The following is a 13605-nucleotide window of genomic DNA, read 5'->3' on the forward strand; positions in this document are numbered from 1 at the left end:
TTACCTTGAGGTGAAAGGATGGGAAAGAATATTCCAGGGAAGTGGTATTAAGAAACAAGCAGGAAGGCCAGGTAAGGTGGTGTATGCCTTTAATCCCAGCAGTTGGGAGGCAGAGGCAGGCAGAGCTCTGTGGGTTCAAGGCCAGCCTGTTCTACAGAGTGAGTTCCAGGACAGCTGGGACTACAGGGAGCCCCTGTAAAAAAAAAAAAAAAAAAAAAAGAAGAAAATAGAAGAAGAAAAAGAAACAAGCAAAGAAACGAGCAGGGATTGCAATTCTCATATCTGACAAAATAGACTGGCATTAGCTGTGTAGATTCCATCTGTGGTAATCCATTGGTCTTTCATGTATCAGACTTGTGAAAATGCACATTTGAGCACAAGGACATCATTGTGTAAGATAATTTTGAGAAATTTACACAAAAACAGAAGAATTAGAAGAGATGTATTATCTTGGACCTTTAAATTAAGCATTTAAGCACACTAGAGAGTGCAGAACAAGTTAGACAAACGTGGTTTGTTCTCAACATAAAACACGTTTTGTGAGTCTATGACAAATGTGTTTTATCCTTTCTTGATGGGCCTTGATGTAACAGGTGCTGATGTTCCCATCTGTCTGACAAGAACTGATGATAAACTGCCTTGTGAGAATTACTGCTCAGGTTGTCCACTTGGCTACTTCCTCAACCTTAGAGATCAATGATTTCTACCTTTCTTTGTGCTTTTGAGACAAGGTTTCATCCTGCAGCTCCCTTTGTTTCCTGACTGTTGACAGAGCTGACCTGGCTTTGATCCTGTGCAGATCATTAAATTTGATGTGAAAATTATTACGTTTTATGCTGAGTCTGGCATGTTAGACATTATCCCTCCCTTCCAGCTCTTCTATTCTGCCTCCTCCTCTTGATCAATGTTCTCTGATTCTTAGAGGGCTTATTATAAGTGCCTTGTTTAGGTCTGTGTCCACATCTATCGCTTGTATTCTGCATCTTGAGCTGCCCTTAGTCTCTGCATTCATTATTTTTCACTGTGAAGAGAGACTGAATAAGTCTGGAAGCAGCTTTTGTCTGTCTTTCTAGAAATGGAATGGATAATGGCTGGGAAGATAGGCTGGCTTTTCCTGACATCACTAAAGGCTGGTCTTGAAGGCACCCTGAGGGGGTAAGCTAAGGTTTGCAAGCTGTGAGTCTAGAAGGAGCAGTGGAATCCCTGCATCTGCATGCTCAATCAGTAATTCAGCAGAAGATAGTGCTGTAGCAGCCCCTGGTCAGAATAACCAGGCCCACGGGCAAAGGACAAGGACCAAGCACATGTCCTTCTATCATTAATAGATGACAGAGCTGGAAGGCTGGAGAGTTGGCTCAACAATTAAGAGCACTGGCTGCTCTTGCAAAGGACCAGGGTTCAATTACCAGCACTCACATTACTGCTAACAACCATCTGTAACTCCAGTGCCAGGGCATCTGAAATCCTTTTGGACCTCTGCCTGCATTGCATAACCTGGTTACAAGGCACTCATACTCAAAATAAAAATAATAAATGTTTTCCTTTACAAAAAGATGACAGTAGAGATAGTTGGGAAAGTAGAGATATTTGGGAAAGTTGGGATAGTTCTATACACAGAAACACAGGCATACTCTGCCTGCCTCGTTGCTGGGCCTCAGAGACAGAGGTGCAGATAATGTCTCTATAACTGCAGAGGAGATGAAAAAGTAGACTTCCAACACCACCCACTCCTCTCTAAGGCAGCACTTGCAGCTCTTGACACCACAGAATCCAGGAGAACACTTAATAATGATCTGAGTAACAGCTGATGCCCTTCCAGTAAAGGCTGATTCTGGCAGGTTGCCAAAGTCAGTGCATGGAATTCATACGTAGTGTTTATACAGATACTCTGAGACCTGTGAATATACCAAAGCATGTTTGATGCTAACGCTCATGGCCCAGATGCAGAGTGCTTCACTGCTATGGAAAGTACATTTGGGAATTTGATTATGGTACTGACCCCTACGTCATTTATCATAAACAGGAAGTGACCAACACAACGGCAGCCTTGGGTGAAACTGAGGATGAGTTAAATGGGGGCAGTAAGAGCCACCCAGATGATCCCCACAGGGAAAAAGCAAGGGATACATCATCATCCAAGTAGAAGCCAGGAGCAGAGCTTGTTTTATGCACTTACATGTGGGGAGACCTCACACTAGCCAGAATGGCTGTCAAAGATACTTTGGGGGTCAAGTGGGTACTGTTAGCCCTTGAAACCAGCTGAAGCCCAATAAACAGTACAAAGTGTTTCCTGAGGAAATGGACATGAATTCTGGGCCAGCAGCAGTACATGAGGTATGTCTCCAAGACTTTCACCTGTGCTACGAGATCTGACATGTTTGGCAAGGCTGGGGCCAAGGTGCAATGCTATAGAAGACTCCGGAAGATTAGAGTCCTCATGTTAAATGGACTACTCACTGTTCCCCCACCACTGTGCTGATGGGGTTGGCCCTCGTTGACAATGGAGCTGACTCTACATTAGTCCATGGGAACCCGGATCTGTTTCCTGGGCCAGATGCACATGTAGATGGGCATGGTAGCTGAACAATCATTATCAAGTCAGTGACCATACTGTGACTTTTGACTTCTGGGTATCTACACTGTATGTTTCTCCATTAGCTCAATATATCCAAGGAACTGAAACTTTGTAAAGGCTGCCAAACTTACAAATGACTGCCTGCCAGCTTAGGCTGAGTAAAAGTGTTGTCAGGGTTAAGAGATCATCCACAACACACACACACACACACACACACACACACACACACACACACACACACACAGTGTTGCCTGCCCTTGGGATGTATCAGGTACCAATATTGGATCAGGTACATTAATATTGGTGACCTGGGGGCATGAAGCGATTACTCAGAATATTTTACAATTAGAAGCACCTTCAATAATGTGGACAGCACACAGCACCCATAATGTCTCCATGTGACCAGTGTGGCAGCCAGAGGGAGCATGGAGAATGACTGCTGACCACAGAGAATAAGTTCACTCCATCCATGATGCTACAGTGCAATCCATCATGGACCTGATGGTCCAACTGTCTCTGATTTTGGGGTGATATCACTATGTTGCAGAGCTGGTAAATGGTTTTATCTACTGACTTTGCTCTGAAGAGTCAAAAATGACTCACCCTCACCTTTGAAGGAGGACTTCCTCCTCACGCCATAGTTGAGGCCCGATGGACAGTTGTTGTCTGCACACGAGAGGAGGAAATGTATATGTGGATGTGAAACTGGCATACAGACAATTCTGTGCACTGTTGCTTGGAACTTGTGTCTCTCTATGATATGGGAATAAAGTGTAATGTACAGATACGCCTACCTATAGTGACAAAGTGGCCAAGTACCTTCACCCTACCAAGGGCTCTGGTTCACCCTGGCATGGCTCTAAAACGTGATTTAGTGAAACCATATGGGCGATTTTGAACCTGTCAGTCACAGTAAGAGATGAGCTCTCAGACTGTATATTATCATAGCCAGGTAAAATGTTCCTATCAGCCACCATACTGAAAAAGCTCGAGAAACTGTTCTGCATCCTCCCAGAGAGCAGGGGCTTGCCCATGATGGTTTCTGTGCAGGATGACTATGGGAAACAGCACTATCTTGGGCACATAGATATTCTCAGCTGGCAAATGTGTCCCACTCTCCGGTGTGTATGGAGTTCCCTGTGAACTTGGCCCATGACTTGCCTTGGTACAAGTATGCTGGGGATGACATCACTGGGTATAGGAATCCAGACAACCGCTGAGAATCTCCTGAGCCAGGATCATCACCAAACACACCATCCAAGCCCAGGATGTGATATATTTTTTCAAACAGATGGGTTGGGCTTGGCATAGGAAAAGTGGTGGAACTAAGTACGATAATACTACATTGCATAAAACAGCAATGGATTGTGCAGTAGAATGAACACCCCTGTAGTGAGTGGGTGCTAATGTCATCACAAATACCACCACAAGGCAGTAATGGAATGGATCTCCCTACAGTGGGACTATCCATCTGTACTGCATTCTCCCATGGTTTATGTGGGTCTGTGGACAGAAAGCCTGCTTGTACTTGCCAAATGCCTAGAGGGGTTTGCACCTGGGGATGCCTATACCTAGCCAGGAAGATTCTCTCCACAGCCCCCAGTCACCTACAACTGTGATACAGTGTACCTCCAATGGCAATGAGAGACATGCACCCCATGGTGTTTTCATCTGCTACCTGTGCTTTTGTCTGTGGGAAGCACTAGAGATAGAAGGGTATCAATAAATGCACAGCAGAGCACACTGCACGTGCACTCAGCCAGACCCATAAAGTTCCCACCTTTCTCATGGATGAGACAGCTCAGATTTTGAAAAGAGTTGTTTTACAAAGTAAAATGGCCTTTGATTTACTGATAACTGTCCAAGGGGGAACTATGTTGTTACTCACCAAGTGTGGTTTATATCCCATATAGAAACAAAGAAAGAAAGCATCAACAACAAAAATCCCAGCTGCCTTACAAAAACTACACAATGAGATGCAGACATTCCAACCATTCACTGAAACCCCCTAGAGCAATGGCAGGCTAGCATCTCCAGTTCTAAAATGTGCCATCCCAACCTTGGGAGGTACAGCTTGCTCCTTGTGCATATCTTTGTTTCCTGTTTTGTTACTGTGCACTGTGGGTCCAAGGAGTTTCCTGTAGGCCCATTCCAACAAAGAGCCTGGTGTCTGAAACAGGTGAGATGAAGAGAATCAAGACCATCAGGGCTGGGCCAGATGAAGTTTTAGACAGCATGGGTGTGGTGTGGACACAGAACGATCTAGTTAAGATGGTGGCAGCCGGATGTCTGGGAAGTAGGAATAAACAGTGAAGGTACACTTTATGGAACTGCATATAAAAGAAGTTTAGGGAAGATGCCACCTTTGTGTGATTTCCTAAAAAAAATACCCTTGGGACGAAAGGGTGAACACAAGGCATAACTCTCGCCTAAAAGGGAATGAGAGATAGTTTATTCTGGAGCCAAGAATGAGTGACTGTCACCTCGGAACAGAGATTCGGGTTACCTCAAATTCCATATTCCAACATAGTAATGGTTTCATCAAATTTTTATAGTACAATATGAAGAGCAATATAAATCAAGATATTTTTCAAGTAGGCTGATGGAAGCATTAAGTAGGTGGATAAACAGAAATCTCAACTACAGGCTCCAGATGCTTTTGGAAGGAATTCAGCCTTTTGTTGGGAAGCTGATGGTATTTCAAAAAGTTTTCTTCTGGTAGTCACAGAATGTTAAGTTAGAAAGAAAGGTGTCAGGTGCTTGAAAATTGGCTCAGCAGTGAAGAACACTGGCTGGCCGGTGGTGACACATGGCTTTAATCCCAGTACTCAGGAGGCAGAGGCAGGTGGATCTCTCTGAGTTCAAAGCCAGCCTGGTCTACATAGTGAGTTCCAGACTAGCTGGGGCTACAGGGCAATGCTGTCTCAAAAAAAAAAAAGAAAAAAAAAATGACCAAAACAAAACAAAACAACACTGTCTGTTCTTGTAGAGGACCAGAGTCGAATCCCAACACCCACATTGTGGCTAACAATGATCCCAACTCCAGTTCCAGGGGCTCCAATGCCCTTTTCTGTCCTTCGTGGGCACTGAACAACAGGGGTGTGCTTACATGCACGCACTTTTCATATCCTGCCTTGTCCTCTTTAAGATCATTCAGGTGGTTTTTTCTGCTTCATATTGATGAAGAAAAAATAACCCAATATGGACTATAGAACTATGACCTCAGTACAACTTTGTTCTTTGTGGTAGATGAGTAAGTACTAACAAATGTATTTGATAAGACTCTACATACTTCTAATAATAGGCCTAATAATAAGTGTGCTTGTTGATGTATATAGGAGGAGCGGAACTTTGTAACAGTACTTTTAAGGCATTAGCCTTCTAAACTTCTGTGTTAGATCTGTGTTAGAAAGCTGTATGATGGAACTTCCCACTCTGACCTTTAAACTGCCACAGAAAAAGACAGAAAACATGACAAGAAAAAAAAAATCATAGTGTGAGCGCCTTGAAGAATGCTGCCTCTTGCAATGGTCTTGAAACATTTGCTGCAATGTGTCTCAGCTGTTCAAATAGCTGAGATTGTTCTGACATCAGCAATACTGCATGTTACTGGAAATGTCAGAATCCTTGCCCACACCTGCCCGAAATATCTGCTTTTGTAGAAATGATGTTTTAATTTCCCATAATAACGTATGGGGCACATATACCTTGGGGCTGGGAGTCTCAAACCCATCAAGGGATTACAGCCAAGAGCTGCCATGAGAAATCCTACAGAACCCTGTATGTGTTTCTGGTCAATGCCTCAGTATCTCTGGAGCAGTTAGCCAGAGGGTAGCCAAGGATAAACTTCCTCTGCTTCCTGAGCATGATTTGATTCTCTCCCCTGTCCAGGTCAGTCTCAGGGTAATTTTTATAGGATTATGCTTTGAACTCCCCATACATATTTATGCATTCTTTCTGAGTTCTGTATCTTAGAATTTTTGCAAATTGCTCTCTTAGGGAACATTGCTACAGAACTGCTGCTTTTTCTTGAGGGGTGGGAGGAATATTTTATTGGTTTATCATACATTTAGTACTTGGGGAATGGGCCCTGGGCAAATGTATTTAGGCTGTTTGTTGCCTTTTCCTGTGTTTTTTATCACAGGAGGATGCACTCCCAAGGTGAGGTTTAAGGCTGGGTGTCTTTGGTGGTGTCTCAAGTGAATAGAACCCAGGCTGGGGTCTAGGTAGGGGGGTAGGGTGTCTTACTAGAGCCAGATGTGGTCTAAGCCCACAGCAGCCCTGTAAAGAGGCTGTGTTCTGCGTCCAGGGCTAGACTGACAGCTGGAGCCACTTGGTTGGGATCTAGAGGTGTGGGGGAGGGGCGGGGTCTGAGTGGGTCAGAGACAGTCACCTAGGTCAGGGAAGTGACCCAAAGAAAGGAGATGGAGCAAATTCTGTGTGGTTAGAGAAGGGGTGTGGCATGGGCGGACTCAGAAGAGCGGACTTCACTGAAACTCCAGTGGAGTGGGCGGGACCAGAGCGGAGGACGGGAGGCGCCAAAGTCTGGCAGGATCTGCGGCCTCCCAGGCCTGGAAAACTCCACAAAGACCTAGGGAGCACTCCACTCCTGGAGCAGGGTGGTGTGGATCCGCAGGTGGACGGATCCGGACCCGCAGGCTGACAGATCCAGACAGCTCTTATCCAGATGTGAAGGTTCACCCCAATCACAGGAGCCACGTGGAACGGTAGGTGCAGAGCGGACGCAGGGAGGGTCCAGGAGGGACCGGCGGGCTTAAGGAGAGTGTGGACGAATTTTTAGTAGCAGTTTTATACTTTCCAAAATATTCTCATAAAATAATTACTGTACACTATTTGTTCTTAGTCAGGGGCTCCATGTAGCCCCAGCTAGACTGGAACTCACTATGTCGACCAGACTGGTCTTGAACTCACAGAAATCCGCGTGCTTCTGCTTCAGCCTCCCTAGAGCTGGGGTTAAAGGTCTGCACCACGCCTGGCTTATGTGCACTAGTTGAATTAATGTGCTGAAATTCGCAAATACGGCAGAGTGATGGCGAGTGTAAAGGAATTACTTCAAGTCAATGGTCCCTCCCCTTGCTGTTGAGGCAAAAACAACGCTCTTCCAGGTCAAATTCATCCATACGTTCTGACTTCCATGTTCTACCTTTCTCTAAGGGGGTTCCGTTTGAAGCCGGATTCTTGCCATCTCTAGAGAGCTTATTAGAATTAGTCACAGAAGGAATGATTCTAGATTGTATTGAATCAGAATATACATTTTAGCGGACATCCAGTTATAGTTGTAAACATTAACAATGAAGAAGTAAACTTGTAATTCACCATTTATGTTCCATCTGCAATATATAATGTATGACGGGAATCCATCACTAAAATGAATACTTTTTTGTTGAGGTCTTAATTTTAGATCCTCTAGCCCATAGAAACAGTACACATGCTGAATACGGGTGTGTCATGCCATACTAGTTCCACAGTTAGAAAAGGCATTAGAGAATATGGCAATATAGAAACATTTCTGTAGAATCGTTATGATCACACCCTACATCAGAAAATGCCTCTCAATTTCTTTGATCTTCTTGATTCAAGGAAAGCAATCTGCTGTGCACGCATGGTCAAACTGTTATTGTTCATTTCAGGGGATTTTGATATTTAGTGATGTGTCTGTGAACTTGTCACAGGAGGAGAGGGAATTCCTAGATCCTGCTCAGAGCACTTTGTACAGAGAACTGATGCTGGAGAATTACAGCTGTCTTCTTTTTGTTGGTGAGAATATTTTTCTTACAGAATTTCTTGCTCATACGCAGAGTTCCTTGGGGAACTCCTATGTCTGTGTGTGTTAACTGTGTGAATGAGTCTCACATCTCATAAAGTGAAATTCTCAGAGGAGAAAAGAACACTGTAATGTACTTTTGTCTGTTCTCATGTTTGTCTTTTGGGAGGGGTTATGCTTCTTTCATTTTTGTTCCATGATAAATTCATAAAGTTCCATTTCCAACCTGGAATTTGAGCTGAGCTGTAATTAGAGGTGGAACACTAGTTATGCGATCTGAGAACTCTATAAATATCAGTGTTCTGACAGAATATTGCAATTGAAAAGACACTGGTAGAATTCCCTGTAATGTTCTCTCTTTATATGTTAAGTACACTGCTGTTTAGAAAATCAGGTACTTTCAAAGACAAATCATGAACCACCCAGTACAGGCTTTCAAAGGTGAAAGAGCACCTGGTGTCTTGTGCATTAAGCTGTGATGCATACAAAGGTGCTAGAGCACTTGGTGTCTTATGCACTAAGCTGTGAGCACCTGGAATCGTGGGGATGATGGTGATGTCCTGAAACACACTCAAGAGGCTGGTGGTCCTGAGGGACACACCACTGCACAGTTTATTAGTGTGGAAAAAGATTTCATCAATTATTTGAAATTACTTTTGTGAGACATGGAGTCAGACATCCATAAATTAAAATGTAATATTATAGGATAGATTCTACCTATTAAAATTAATTTTAAAATGTTTTATTTGCTTTTTTATTTTATGTGTATGAGTGTATTGCCTGATGTATGTAAGGGCACCCATGTTGGGCAGTGCTCATTGAGCTCAGAAGAGGGTGTTGGAACCCCTAGAACTAGAGTTACAGATGGTTATTAGCTGCCATGCAGATGCTGGGAACTGAATCTGGGTCCTCTGCAAGAGCAACCATTGCTCTTAACTATTGAACCATCTCTCCAGTACCATAATATTTAGTTTTGGTGAAGAAGAACTGTATGTATTTAGGAGATGCAATGTGATATTTTGTTCTCTACATACATTTTTGAAATTGAATATTAACACAGTTAACACTTTATGAATTCACATTTTAAAATGTATATACTGGAAAAAATGTTACAAGATAGTTTTGAGACCAAAAACTGCCTAGAAGCCTAATTATTATAAAGTGACTGGTCCTTCAGTATTGCCTCTGAAGTTTCAAGAATGTGGTACTCTTAATTTCAAAATCACAGAAGAGACCCATTTAATGTCTCAGTTAACTACAGGATGAACCTGAAGTTTTTTTTTTTTAAGATTCTAGTCTACTCTCTTTGAAACTCAGATGCACACCCATTGTTCCTCAGCCTGTGAAGGCATCTTGTAAATGTGGTCCATTTATAAAACGGAGTTCTGCTCAGTGGTGAAGGAAAAGGAAACCAAGGAATTTGCAGGTAAGTGGACGGAACTGGAAATGGCTGGACTAAGTGAGGGAAGACAAATGCCGAAAAACAAGCCACGGGTGTTCTTCCTAGTGTGGCTCCTACCACCAAATCAATGGAAGTGAATTCAATATGGGCTAGAGATATGTGTGCTCCTTAATTATGGTAGGACTGCTTGAAGAATAGGGAATCTACTGAAATGTCCATTGACAAATGAAAAATTTACTGAAATGTGATATTTCTAAAGAATGCACAATTCCATCATAGAAAGAGAGGAATCTTCTCATACACGAGAACAGGATTCATTTGATGAACACCGTGTCAGGTAAAGGAAGTTGAAACACAGCAGTATATGATCTCGGTCTTCAGAAACATGGAAAAAGAAAAGGTAGATGACAGATGTTGAAGGTACAATAGCAGTTTGCCATGAATGGGGAGAATGTGGGGTAAATAACAGACACAGTGTCATGACTTCATGGCTTAACTAAGTTCTATTGTTCTATGCCACCACAAGGTGAATAAATTCTCCAACTTACATTTTCTATCTTAAAATTATTAAAAAAGATCAATTTGTATACACTCAACATAGGAAAGGATAAAATTTTGCATGTGGATATATTAATAATAGACTAAATCAAATGACAATGTATATAACTAAGAAAATATCAGGGATAACTCATAAGTATGTAAAATATCATTTCATCACACAATGAAGATTGCGTTTTTCTTAAAAGTTATTTATTTCATGTGTAAGAATGTTGTTCTTGTGTGTATGTAAGTGCAGTTATGTGAGGTGTTGTGGTTGGGTGTATATAACTACATCCATGGAATCAATGTCTGTGGAGCTGGTAGACGGTGTGGGAACCCCTGAAAAGGTTTTGTTAAATACAGTGGGTGCTGCAAACTGAACTCAGCTCCTGTGCAAGAGCAGCCAGTATTCTTGACCTCTGAGCCATCTCTCCAGCTCCAAGAATAGACTTTTAAATATCACAATGAACTATTCATGAAATTTAGCCTTTAAAAGGAAAACTCTCCCTTGTTCCTCCCCCACATGTTCTGTCTATGAGGCTCAGAAGCATCAGTGCTGTTTCATTAACAGTCACCGGCAGAAGACAGTGAGGCTGGGGGTCAGTTGCCATTGCTTCTGAAGGAAAGCTTAGTGTAGCCTTTATTCCAAAGGATGAAAACCGTGTTACTCCACCTTGTTCAGGTAAGGAGGTGAGGTGGCTACATTCCCATGATGTAGCAGGAATTCTTGATTTGCTGGCAGGGCGACCACTGGAAGGCAGGAAAGCAGAAACTTCTATGGGGTCTCCATGTTGAGCTCTTTCTTCCTGAGCATCTACTGCAACTGCAGACTGAGAACAGCCTGTTTTGTTTTCTGAGGTGCTTCTTCCTCTTGTTATGTTGGCAGGTGACATGGATTTTCAGTGAACTGAAAGGAAGTCTCTCAAAAGAAAGACAGTTTATGTAAGATTGCCTGGAAAGGAGAGTCACAGAGGGAGGAGAGGGATGGCTTCTTTTCAGGTAAATTCATCCAAGGGCCTGGTCCACATACACTTTCTTTCTCTAAATGTTTGGTATTTTGAACTTCTAAGCTTTTCTCATCTCGAAATTAGCTATGTAGACCAGGCTAGCCTCAATCTCACAGAGATCCTCATGCGTCTTCCTCTGGAGTTCTGGGAGTAAAGGCCTGTGCCAGCACACCGGGGCCACATTAACTCTTCATATGTGTCACCTATGTAGCATGTCCACCTCTCCATTTTGTCCTCCAGTGCTTATATTTTCCAGACTAATCCAAGGAATTCATCAACAGCCACTTCCCAAATGCTTCTGACGTCATAGGTGAAACTTCAAACATTTCAGTTTTCATTGCCTAAGGAGGATGGACAGGGGTCCGCATATGTCACTGTATTCTGGTTTCAATTGTGCCTAAAACTGATAATTTTATTTTATTTTATTCAGGTATCATATTACATTCTTCAACGTTTAATCTGACCAACATTACAGGCCTGATGGAATGTTTTTCTGGGCTTGCTGACCCTGTATTCTTTTGTCTCCTTGGAGATGCTTCCCTTGGTTGAGGTGTTCTGCACCAAATCCCAGACTTTCACATCATATTTTTTAATTTATTAGGAATAAGTTTTCTTCTGGTAGTTTACAGAGTGAAGCACACGGATCATGACATTTACTGCAGAATCTCCCCTTTCATCAGTGCAGTTTCCTTCCTTTCTTTGGAGGAAGAAACCTTTCTCATTTGTTTGCTACATACTGAGTTTTCCAGGTGGAGATTCTGAAACCTCGTTCTCTCTGTTGCTATTTCTACTTCACATTCCATCACAGCTCTGCCTCCACTACTGGTTCTTTAACCTGCAGAAAGAGTTCTGTTTACTAATTGTTGCACAAGTGCAGTTGCTGGATTTTGGAAGCATTTGTGTTTCCAGCATCAACATTGTTCAGTCAGTGTTGGATCTTGTGTTCATGTTTTGGCTAAATTTTAGGTAGGTAAGTGGGGATAAGACAAGAAATTACTATAGAAGCATTGCTAGAATAATTATGCACTGATGTTTCTGTACTTTCTACAGTACATGCAGGGTATAGAATTTCTTTACAAGGATCATGTCTTCTTGCTGTGGATGGAGAGCACACATTGTTATTTATCTTCCTCCATGTTCCACTAGTGCTTTTGGAGAAAGTGTCTTTTGTAGCTGGGTCACTGGCCTCACTGCAAAATCTGTTTGGAAAGGATTAAGTCAGGTCCATAGGTCATGTTAAGGTAAAAAATATCTGTTTTAGCTATGCCTACAGTGCATGGTTATAAGCAGACACCAGATTGAATTCATGAAAATAATTATATATCAGTGTGACTTTACATCACATAAATATATACAACTGATCTTGTGTGCTACAAATATAGGAAGGAAATGGGCTTACTTTATGTACTGTGCTCCTTAACATCATAATCTTCACAAAAGTTTGGGGGGGTCTGATGCTATTCTTTTTTACACAGATTTAGCAAGTAGATTACAGATACTTACTAGATTAAGAAATATCCTTTTCAATAATTCAGGTTTCTCATCTAATTCAGAAGTCATTTACTCATTATCTCTTTCTTTCTTGGGTCCAATGCCCTGTTTAAGTGCACATGGTCTCATTGACATTTTTCATTTTAGGATCCACTGATGTTCAAGGACGTGTCCATAGACTTCTCCCAGGAGGAGTGGGAATGCCTAGACTCTGCTCAGAGGGCTTTGTACAGGGAGGTGATGTTGGAGAACTACAGCAATCTGGTGTCTGTAGGTGAGGAGATTTTTCTATCAGTATTTTTACTGTTCTGTCCTTTGCTAGACAACAATCTACTTTGTACATATGTTAGTTTTGCTGTGTATGTCTTAGATCCCTTAGAAATTAGTGTATTGGGAATGTCTGGGCATCATTTCCACTTGTCAGAGGAATTATTATTTTATTTAGAGGAATTACTATATTATTCATTATTTTGAAGTTCATTTCAGCCACCCATTAATACATGATACTGTAGCCAGACTCTTAAGGTTCCATTTCTGTAGCTGTAGTGAAATGCTTCTTCCAATCATGTTGTTGTTAAAAATTTTTTGAAAAATGATTTGTCAGAATTGAGAAAGACAGCTAAGACACTTCAGGCCAGATCCAAACTCTGCAGGACAAAGGACATGCAAGGTGGGATGAACTTTACAAAATCACAGAGGGCAGAATTGGTCTTTGAGGAGTTGCTAGTCTTTTGTTTAAGAGTTTGGTAAATATCTTGGTAGAGAAGTGGATGAAACCCAGGGTTCTCACAGCAGGAGCAGGTCA

General features: G+C 42.2%; 1 long non-coding RNA gene across 2 annotated transcripts; it reads left to right on the forward strand.

The window, feature by feature from the left end:
- Positions 1–7153: 7153 nt before the first annotated feature.
- Positions 7154–13071, forward strand: LOC115072354. 2 transcript variants are annotated; one of them, XR_003851397.1, is made up of 4 exons: positions 7154–7302; positions 8227–8353; positions 9650–9786; positions 12948–13071. It is a non-coding gene; the product is annotated as an uncharacterized LOC115072354 (long non-coding RNA). The 2 variants fall into 2 exon arrangements; XR_003851398.1 differs by having other exon boundaries at positions 8269–8353.
- The last annotated feature ends 534 nt before the right edge of the window (positions 13072–13605 follow it).

Source organism: Nannospalax galili, unplaced genomic scaffold (genome assembly GCF_000622305.1).
Source record: "Nannospalax galili isolate Female #2095 unplaced genomic scaffold, S.galili_v1.0 scaffold1442, whole genome shotgun sequence".
In the NCBI taxonomy this organism is placed as follows: domain Eukaryota; kingdom Metazoa; phylum Chordata; class Mammalia; order Rodentia; family Spalacidae; genus Nannospalax; species Nannospalax galili.